Consider the following 10,434-nt stretch of genomic DNA (forward strand, 5'->3'; position numbering starts at 1 on the left):
GGGGAACCAGTCAAGGCTGCCACATGGCATCGCCCCGGCCCCATAAGAGGGTCAGCAGGGCAAAGGAGGACTTGGAATTTGGTAAGGAGGTGCCCAGGCATTGAATGGGGTCAACACCATACCCCGCCCCTGGCATTGTGGAGGCAGAAGAGCAGGGGACAAGGCTGTCAAGGACAATTGGGCAACAGGCATTGGAGGCACGACTGTCAGATTTTGGGCCCAGTGGTGATGAGGGGCAACACCCTCCACAGGAAAGGCAGAGCCCTGAGCAGCAGGAGGGTATGAGAGAGGCAGGAAGGCAGCAGACGTCATCCCCTCAAAACAAAATCTACCTCCAAAAACGGCGCTACCTGGAGATGACCGAGACCCAATGCCGCAGGAGAGCGCGACTCCCCTGGCAGATGGTCACAGACATCTGTGCCCTTTTTTTTATTCTTTCATGGGATGGGAGTGTCGTTTGTCATCGAAGACCTCGCAGCACTGGTCACCATGCTCTGCCAGCGGCTGTCAAAGTCACCATGGTCTTGAACTTCATCGCTTCTGGCTCCTTCCAAGGATCAGCTGCGGACCTTAGTGGCATCTCACAAATAGCTGCACAACACTGCATCTCGTAGGTCGCTTCCTCTTTTTTTTTATTCATTCATGGGATGTGGGCGTCGCTGTCTAGGCCAGCATTTACTGCCCATCCCTAATTGCCCTCGAGAAGGTCTTGAACCGCTGCAGTCCATGTAGGTACACCCACAGTGCTGTTAGGAAGGGAGTTCCAGGATTTTGACCCAGCGACAGTGAAGGAAGGGTGATATAGTTCCAAGTCAGGATGGTGTGTGACTTGGAGGGGAACTTGCAGGTGGTGGTGTTCCCATGCATTTGCTGCCCTTGTCCTTCTGGTTGGTAGAGGTCACAGGTTTGGAAGGTGTTGTCTAAGGAGCCTTGGTGTGTTGCTGCAGTGCATCTTGTAGATGGTACACACTGCTGCCACTGTGGTGGTGGAGGGAGTGAATGTTTGTGGATGGGGTGCCAATCAAGTGGGCTGCTTTGTCCTGGATGGTTTTGAGTTTCTTGAGTGTTGTTGGAGCTGCACCCATCCAGTCAAGTGGAGAGTATTCCATCACACTCCTGACTTGTGCCTTGTAGATGGTGGACAGGCTTTGGGGAGTCAGGAGATGAGTTACTCGCCGCAGGATTCCTAGCCTCTGACCTGCTCTTGTAGCCACGATATTTATATGGCTACTCCAGTTCAGTTTCTGGTCAATGGTAACCCCTAGACTGTTGATAGTTGGGGATTCAGCGATGGTAATGCCATTGAATGTCAAGGGGAGATGGTTAGATTCTCTTGCTGGAGATGGTCACCTTCTGGCACTTCTTTGGTGCGAATGTTACTTGCCACTTATCAGCCCAAGCCTGGATATTGTCCAGGTCTTGCTGCATTTCTACACGGACTGCTTCAGTATCTGAGGAGTTGTGAATGGTACTGAACACTGTGCAATCATCAGCAAACATCCCCACTTCTGACCTTATGATTGAAGGAAGGTCATTGATGAAGCAGCTGAAGATGGTTGGGCCTAGGACACTACCCTGAGGAACTCCTGCAGTGATGTCCTGGAGCTGAGATAATTGACCTCCAACAACCACAACCATCTTCCTTTGCGTTCGGTATGACTCCAACCAGCGGAGAGTTTTCCCCCTGATTCCCATTGACTTCAGTTTTGCTAGGGCTCCTTGATGCCATACTCGGTCAAATGCTGCCTTGATGTCAAGGGCAGTCACTCTCACCTCACCTCTGGAGTTCAGCTCTTTTGTCCATGTTTGAACCAAGGCTGTAATGAGGTCAGTAGCTGAGTGGCCCTGGCGGAACCCAAACTGAGCGTCACTGAGCAGGTTATTGCTAAGCAAGTGCTGCTTGATGACACTGTTGGTGACACCTTCCATCACTTTACTGATGATTGAGAGTAGACTGATGGGGCGGTAATTGGCCGGGTTGGACTTGTCCTGCTTTTTGTGTACAGGACATACCTGGGCAATTTTCCACATTGCTGGGTAGATGCCAGTGTTGTAGCTATATTGGAACAGCTTGGCTAGGGAGGTGGCAGGTTTTGGAGTACAGGTCTTCAGTACTATTGCTGGAATATTGTCAGGGCCCATAGCTTTTGTAGTATCCAGTGCCTTCAGTCGTTTCTTGATATCACGCCAGAGCTGGACAGTACATTCATTTCACAACAGGTGCAGCCTCATAGGGACAGAGAGCACCGGGTTTCACCGCCATCGCTGGATTCCTTCAGGTGCAGGGCATCATCGTTGCACCCATGTGGCCATCAAGGCACCCAGCGACTGCCCACTCAGATTCATCAAGAGGAAGGGCTTCCACTCCCTCAATGTCCAACTGGTCTGCGACCACAGCAAAAACTTCCTCCATGTGTACACTCACTTTCCTGGCAGCTGCCATGACTCCTTCATCCTCCGGCACTCCAGGCTGCCTCAGATCTTGACTCTGACCCCCAAGGTGCATGGATAGATCTTAGGGGACAAGGGATATCCTTTGAAAAGATGGCTACTAACCCCTCTATGGGACTCCAGACAGAGGCACAGAGGTAATACAGCCAATGCCACCTGCTAACTCGGACAACCACTGAGCAGGCCTTCAGGCTTCTGAAGATGCGATTCCAGTGCCTGGACTAGTCGGGTGATGCCTTCCAGTACCCTCCTGCAAGGGTCTCGGTCATTGTGGTGGTCTTCTGCACTCTCCATAACATGGCCCACCAGAGAGGTGTGGAACTTGATAATGGTGAGGTCCTGGAAGGAGACAGCTTATTGGGGAAGATCAGGAGGTGAGAGAGGAGGAGGAAGAGGATGCGGAGGGAGATGACGCTGAACAGAGAGGTTCCCCTGCTGCATGACGAGATGGCCCCCTCCTGCTACCCTCCAGGAAGAGGACCTCCTTCATGGCCTCCAGCGTTAGATCCAGGCCCTACCCTAGGTTCCAGGCCTCCGGTTCTCCTGTGACATCTCACTTCCTTCTGGTGCTGTGGAAGGCTTTGGCACAATCAGCAGATCTCTCCCACAGCACGGCCAGCCTCAGTGTTGGCTGCTGTGGGGTGCCTAAATGAGTTGCACACTTCATCTAACTCACCTCCATTGCCACCCCAACTGGCTCTAAGTGGACAGGAAACTCATCTCCATACCAATTAAGGGCTCACCCATGTGAAAATCTTAACTTTAATCAGTTTCCCACTGGAGGTGGGTTTCTGACCTGAAAAGAATCCTGTTTCCTGCCTCCGTGGTGAAAATTCAGCCCCCAAAGTTCATTGCTGTTTTGAAAAAAAGTTGAATAAACTGATCGTGTGACTGTGTGTAAAAGACTTTCAATTTCCAATATCTGTAGCTGGGAGAAGGTCAAATTTGAAGGCGAAGCCCACACACGCTCAGTTGAATCACAATGTTCTTTTTGTGAGTGACACTGTTGTTTTTGCTTTTCTTCTGCATTTGCTCACTATTTCCTCCTCACCTCCACTGAAGGTGCTGGGTTATGCTGGGCTACAGAACCCTCCCTCCTCCCCACCCAACCGCCCCAACCCCGCCAGCTGCCACAACAATCCATTCTCCAGCATAGATATCCCTCATTGCGATCAGCACAGATTCACCAAAGTAAAGGGAGATCTCTCGCTTTACATACTATTTACAGCACAGAAACCGGCTACTTGGCCCATGCAGAAGTTTATTCTCCATGTAAGCCTCCTCCCACCCCTCTTCATCTCAGCATTAATTTCTATTCCTTTCTCCCTAATATACTTTTCTAGCTCACCCTTAAATGCATCGGTATTACTTTATTTAGGACTAAAGCTCACATTTTATGATGCCGTTATTCAGATGTTAGCCAGAGTAAATGGGACCGTAACCTGCGAACGGTTCAACAGTTGACGTAAAATAGTGTGCCCTTAACAAAGAGAAAAAGAAATGCTGGAAATCTGAAACAAAGACGGTACATACTTGAAAAAGAGAGCTGGTCTATCAGCTTCTGAAAGAGAGAGAGATGGATTAACATTCAGGGTGTGATCATGCATCTGAACAGAGCATCAGGTATGGACCTCAAATGTTAATCAGTCTTTTCTCTTTTTAAATGCTGACTGACTCGCTGTGTATTTCCAGCATTTCCTGTTTGTATCTTATGTTTAATAGTTCAATAAGCAGCCAGATTCAATGATGATTGCCTAGAATAAGGACCACTTTATAAGCATACAGTGCACAGAGGAAATCATCAGTCTGGTTAGTTTCCTCATTTCTTTTGTTCAGCAATAGTTCATCCATGAAGGCTTTATACATAACATGATTAATAAACAATGCTGATACATGGGACACTATTAGGTTAATACTGTAATTAGTGTGAATTAGTGTCATTGCAGAACTAGTGTCTTGTTATGGACATTTTCAATTAGATGCAGATGTAATCCTTTTGATTAATTAATCATTACGATCCTATAGCAGTGAATACAGGGAGTTTTACCATGTAACATGTTCCAGGGGTCGGAGAAAGAGACCTCCCTTCTTAGAATTTTTCTTATTTTTTTCTTCCATGAAGTGCCTTGGGACATTTTTGGACATTAAAAGTGCTATATAAATGCAAGTTGTTGTATCTGTTGTACTAAAAAGTCACAAGTATCTTTCTGATACATGGATACAAAGGACAGTTTTGCAGTTTAAAGGATTGTTGCCTCCTCCACTTTCAGTTTTGTTATTTTCTCTAATACTAGCACTGATTCTGCTTTGTTTTTCTGCCCAAATTTTCTTCCCTTCTTTCTTGAATGTTCTGACTCACAGTTAAATGGCTACTATCTGGCCTCCAGTAACTCACCTAAGCAGGCATGCTTTGTTCTTTAAGGGTACGGTAGCATAGTGGTTACGTTACTAGACTAGTAATCCAGAAGCCTGGACTAATGAACTGGAGATATGAGTTCAAATCCCACCCCTGGGCAGATGGGGAATTTTAAATTCAGTTAATTAAATAAATCTGGAATAAAAAGCTAGTCTCAGTCATGGTGACCATGAAACTACTGGATTGTCGTAAAAACCCATCTGGTTCACTAATGTCCTTTTAGGGAAGGAAATCTGCCATCCTTACCCGGTCTGGCCTATATCGTCGACTCTTAACTGCCCTCTGAAATGATCTAGCATGCCACTCAGTTATATAGGGATAGGTAATAAATGCTGACCTTGCCAGCGATGCCCACATCCTGTGAATGAACTTAAAAAAAAGTATGAGCCTACACAGTGAGTGTCACTGGGTTGTTCCACCCTGAGGAGGTATCCCAGCCAAACCCAATCCAGTACACATACAGGACTCACTAGATTGTGATCGGGGTGGAACCTAAGCTGATTTTCCCCCCCCTCTTTCTGACCTGAAGTTAATTACAGTTCCACTAAAACGACCCAGACTGTGAACAGCTAACTCAACACAGAATGTGGATGGAACCTTGGAACTTCCTGGCCTATATGATTCCATACCACACTGGGCAAAGCTCACCAATAATGGTTTTATTCGTGGGGCATTTTACTATTGCTTGAATGTACTTAAGTTGCATGTGCATTTGTGCAACTCAACCAGTTGATTATCTTATTCGTGGCTTATAAATTATAAGGTGGCACTGTAACATGATCTAACTTTGATGCTCAAGAGAGCTTGGACATTCTCAGTTACTTTATCTGCAAAAATTCAATTTCAAGATGACATCTAGACTTCAAACATTTTGATTAGGCTACATGAATTTCTCTAATAGCTGGTTTCTCGTAGTGATTAATTTAATATTATATAAAGTGGTCTATCACTTCTCTTTGTCCAGAAGAAAAAAAATCCCAAAATTCCTGTGGTCCAAATCTCTAACCTCATTCTTCACTTCCTTACACTTATTGCTACTGTAATATGAAAAGATGGCCCTCAGCAAGTTAACAGATGTGGTAACAAGGGCAGTGGGAGGCACATTATAGTAAGACAACAGACAGTAAATCACGTCAGAGATAGTGTTTCTCCACAAAAACAGCGATTAAGTATTCATTTGTCCCCATTTTACAATGCGCTCATCCTTTATCTGGTAACATTTTATTTGTATTTCAAAGGAGAAAAATAATTAATAATTGAGGTAGCCAACACCAACCTGCTATAAAAAAGTTCCATCTATTGATTCAAAATGAATGTGTAACTTAATATATATTTACATAAGGCAACTGCTGTTTGTTCCTATCATGACAGTTATACCTTATGGGTTAGCAACAACAACAACTTGTATTTATTTAGCACCTTTAATGTAGTAAAAATGTCCCCAAGCACTTCACAGGAGTGTTACCAGACAAAATTTGACATTGAGCCACATAAAGAGATTTTAAGACAGGTGACCAAAAGCGTGGTCACAGATAGATTTTAAGGAGTGGCTTATAGGAGGAGAGAGAGGAGGAGAGGTTCCAGAGCTTAGGGCCTAGGCAGCTGAAGGCATGGTTGCCAATGGTGGAGCGATTAAAATCGGGGATACGCAAGAGGCCAGAATTGGAGGGGCTTAGAGATCTCACAGGGTTGTAGAGCTGGAAGAAGTTACAGAGATAGGGAGAGGCCAGAGAGAGATTTGAACAAGAGGCAGAGAATTTTAAAATCAAGGCATTGGTGGACCAGGAGTCAGTGTAGATCAGCAAACACATGGGTGATGGATGAACGGGACTTGGTGCGATTTAGGACATGGGCAGAAGAATTTTGGATGAGCTCAAGCTTACAGAGGGTAGAATGTGGGAGGCCGGCCAGGAGTGCATTAGAATAGTAGAGTCTGGAAGTAACAGAAGCATGGATGAGTATTTCAGCAGGGGATGAGCTGAGACGGGTGGAGGCTGGCTATGTTCACGGAGATGAAAATAGGCTGTCTTGGTGATGGAGAGGATGTGGGGTTGGGAGCTTAGCTCGGTGTTAAATAGAATACCAAGGTTGTGAACAGTATTCTAGGGAAGAAATAACTTGTATTTATATAGTGCCTTATCACTTCTCAAAGTGCTTCACGAACAATGAACTACGCTCAAGTGCAGTGACTGCTGTTATGTAGGCAAATTGAGCAGTTATTTTGCACACAGCAAGATACCACAATCTTAAAATAAGTGAGTAATTAACCTATTTTTTGGTGGCATTAATCGAGGGATGAATGTTGTCCAGGGCACCAGGGCAATCTCCACGCTCTTCAAAGTGTGCCATGGTATCTTTGCCATTCACCTGAAACACTGAATGGGATTTAAGGCCTAGGCCTTTCAGATGTCATGTTTAAACAGAGGCCCCATCTACCTGTTCAGCTGACACAATTCAAAGACAAACAAGGAGTTCTCCTGGTGTCCTGTCAAATTCTTCCCTCAAAAAAATTAGTTCAAGTGATCATTCATATTGTTGCTGTTTGTGGGATGTTGCTAGTCCGAACTGGCTGCCGTGCTTGCTCCATAACAGACACCTCAAAAACAATCATTGTGCAAAAATGTTTTGATGTGATGGGTACTACATAAGTGCAAGCATCTTACCTTAGGCCACAGAGAAGTAGCTGAAAAACTGAGCTTCTCTGCCTGATGGGCAACATACTGTGAAAACAGACCAGTTTGTAAAGTGGCCAGCACCAGAAAGAAGAAAAAAATAACTTGCATTTTTGTAACACCTTTCACAACCTCAGAACATCGCAAAGCGCTTTACAGCCAATGAAGTACTTTTTGAAATGTAGTCACTCTTGTAATGTAAGAAACATGGCAGCCAATTTACACACAGCAACTCCCACAAACAGCAATGTAATAATGATCAGATAATCTGTTTGTTTTAGTAATGTTAATTGAGGAATAAGTATTGGCCAGGACACTGGGGATAACACACCTGCTCTTCTTCAAATAGTGCCATGAGATCTTTTACATCCATCTAAGAGCAGTCAGTGTCTCAGTCTAACGTCTCATCCAAAAGGTAACGCCTCTGACAGTGCAGCACCCTCTTCGTAATGCACTGGAGTGTCAGCCTAGATTTTTGTGCTCAAGTCTTCACAGTGTGACTTAAACCCACAACCTTCTGACTCAGAGGCAAGAGTGCTACCAATTGAGTTGCAGCTGGCACATAAGACCAGACTATGTCAGTGGCAAGTCAGAGCAATTGCCTTGTGATGACAAAGATTGACTTAAAAGGGAGCAAGAAAGCAGGAGTTAAGTCAAACAATAATGGGTGAGTGTGCAATGGGGCTGACTGACATGAGATATAAATTATATTAAAAAGGTGACATGTACCATTGTATGTAAGATTACCTCATTCACTTAAAGCAGGCAGCCAAAGAAGATATTAATAGTGAACTGATTATTTAAAACAAACATTTCTTTGTGTACCTATAGTTAGTACAAACCACTGACCACCTCTAGGTGCTTACCCATTGTCTCTCGAGAAAAGGAGGCCAAAGAAGTTAGTACAGCAGTTAAGCTCTTAAATTGTACACCTTGTGTAAAAAGCAGTAGACTTTGCACACTGATACTTTGCCAGATATGAAGAAGTGTTTGGTTTGCTGTCTTTTATATCCTCATGACAGCAGTTAGGAATACAAGCTGATTATATTGGGCAATGGGAGATACTTTCAGCACCCTGATTTTTTTTCCCTTCATAAGGTTATGTTGCATAATGTTTTGTGTCTGTAATGTCCCATTTCTTAACCAATCACATTCCACCGGGGAAAAAATTCTCCACCAATCTGACTATGATGGAAACAGGATTCTGCCCTCTCTTGCTCCACTATTGACCACTGTGCCTTCAAAGTACTCAGTCTGCGTTAGTCGTTTTTACTTGTTTTGCATTCAAAGTATATTTTCATAGGGATACACGTTACTGTCTTGTCTATCAACACATGGAAGCAAGACAGTAGAAAGAGACACAAGCAACTGAGAGATTGCCTCCGAGAAAGCAGTAACCAAACTTAAAGTGCTCAGCCACATCACATAATTATTTAAAATATATAGGTTCCAATGAATTGAATTGTGCCGGTGCCCCTATCCATTAAAGTCTGATTTAGTTTATGCCTTTCTGCAAGCAGCCTCTCATTAGGCCAAGATTGGTTAGTGCAACACTTCAGACTTGTGAAACGTTAGCATATGCAAGGTTGCTTCTGAGAAAGGAGGTCAATTAGGAGCAAGCGAACATGCAAATAACCCATCCAGAGTTCAAAAGATGACAATTCATGCTGTTTCTGCCTTGAAGATATAATGGGTTGATAACTTGTTTATCTGCCAGTTGAGAAAGAATCTGGGCCTTCAAGGAAACTTGGATAGTGAGGAAAAGGCTTTTGATCTGAGGTTTGAGAAGCTGCTTGGACCAGATATAAGTGCTGCAACTTTCCACTCACTCTGTCTTCAGTTCACTCAATTCAATCATATTTTCAATTTACTGAACTCTGACATATACACTTACATAAAAAGGCCAGCAGAAGACAGTTTGTGTGACTCTGAAAATTTGAAACACTTTACCATGTTGGTTTCAGAAAATGCTTTAAATGATTAGAAACTTAAATATTGCGTCACACACTTTACGCTGAAGTGAGAGGACCTCCTTCCAGGTATCTGCTAGTATCTCTCAGTAACCAATAGGGAGAATATCTACAAAATAAGCCCCGCTGTTATTCTCCCTCTTGGTAGGGTACGGGTGAGATCACCCTGTGGTGAACTTCATCACTAACCCTGTGTAGCACATTGTGTTCAGGTTCCATCTGCCACTCACAGGGCTGAAATAAACAGGATACATCATGTCCCTCATGAATCACTGTCACAGAAAAAGGAAACTGATTGTAACAGTGGGAATAGAAGAACATTTTACTTTCCCTTTTAAGATAGTATTTCAACTGCAGTATCAAACTATAAACTAGGAAACAATGCATGGTTCCAAATTAATTGTGTGTACCTGTAGAGATCAGCATTGGTGAGTCGATGCCAGTCATCAGCATTGTCCTTGCTGGTATCTGTGAGTATCATCCCATTTCCAGTCGAACAGCTGAGAGAACGAGCAAACACAGTGAAAGGGGAACTAAATTCAAAATAGGAACTCAATTGAAGGAAAGGCGAGAAGAGAACCAGTAACAGCGAGAAAACAGACAGTGTATAGCAAATAGATCTCATTGTTGATTCTTTTTTTCTCCCCAGTCCTTTTTTTTTTGACAATTTCCCCCTCCTCTTCTGAAAACTCCTTCCCACTGAAGTAGGTTTCATGCTGTCTAGTACCTCATCCAAGTGACCATTATTCATGTAGGAGTGGCAAAAGGGTGTGGAGTGGGACTTCTCAACCAAGCCTGATCCTGGTGTCCACACTGACGCACATCTAGCAAGAGTTCATCCTACTGTGATCATAAGTGGGAACTGTGACTGTTTTTTCCCTAACTCACACAATTGAGATTCTCCAGTTGACCAACTATCTCCACA

General features: G+C 44.2%; 1 protein-coding gene across 2 annotated transcripts in view; it reads right to left on the reverse strand.

Annotated features, from left to right (window-relative positions):
* The window catches only part of LOC137358583 (polypeptide N-acetylgalactosaminyltransferase 6-like), a 92,705-nt gene extending 82,708 nt beyond the window's left edge, over positions 1-9,997 (reverse strand). Inside the window, exon 1 of one of the 2 annotated variants that reach the window (XM_068024587.1) lies at positions 9,920-9,997. The gene's annotated coding sequence lies outside the window, so the exon portion shown is untranslated. The remainder of the gene's footprint in view (positions 1-9,919) is intronic. The other variant, XM_068024588.1, reaches the window with a different exon arrangement.
* Positions 9,998-10,434: the final 437 nt, after the last annotated feature.

The sequence above is a fragment of the Heterodontus francisci genome, chromosome X, assembly GCF_036365525.1.
Source record: "Heterodontus francisci isolate sHetFra1 chromosome X, sHetFra1.hap1, whole genome shotgun sequence".
Lineage (NCBI taxonomy): Eukaryota > Metazoa > Chordata > Chondrichthyes > Heterodontiformes > Heterodontidae > Heterodontus > Heterodontus francisci.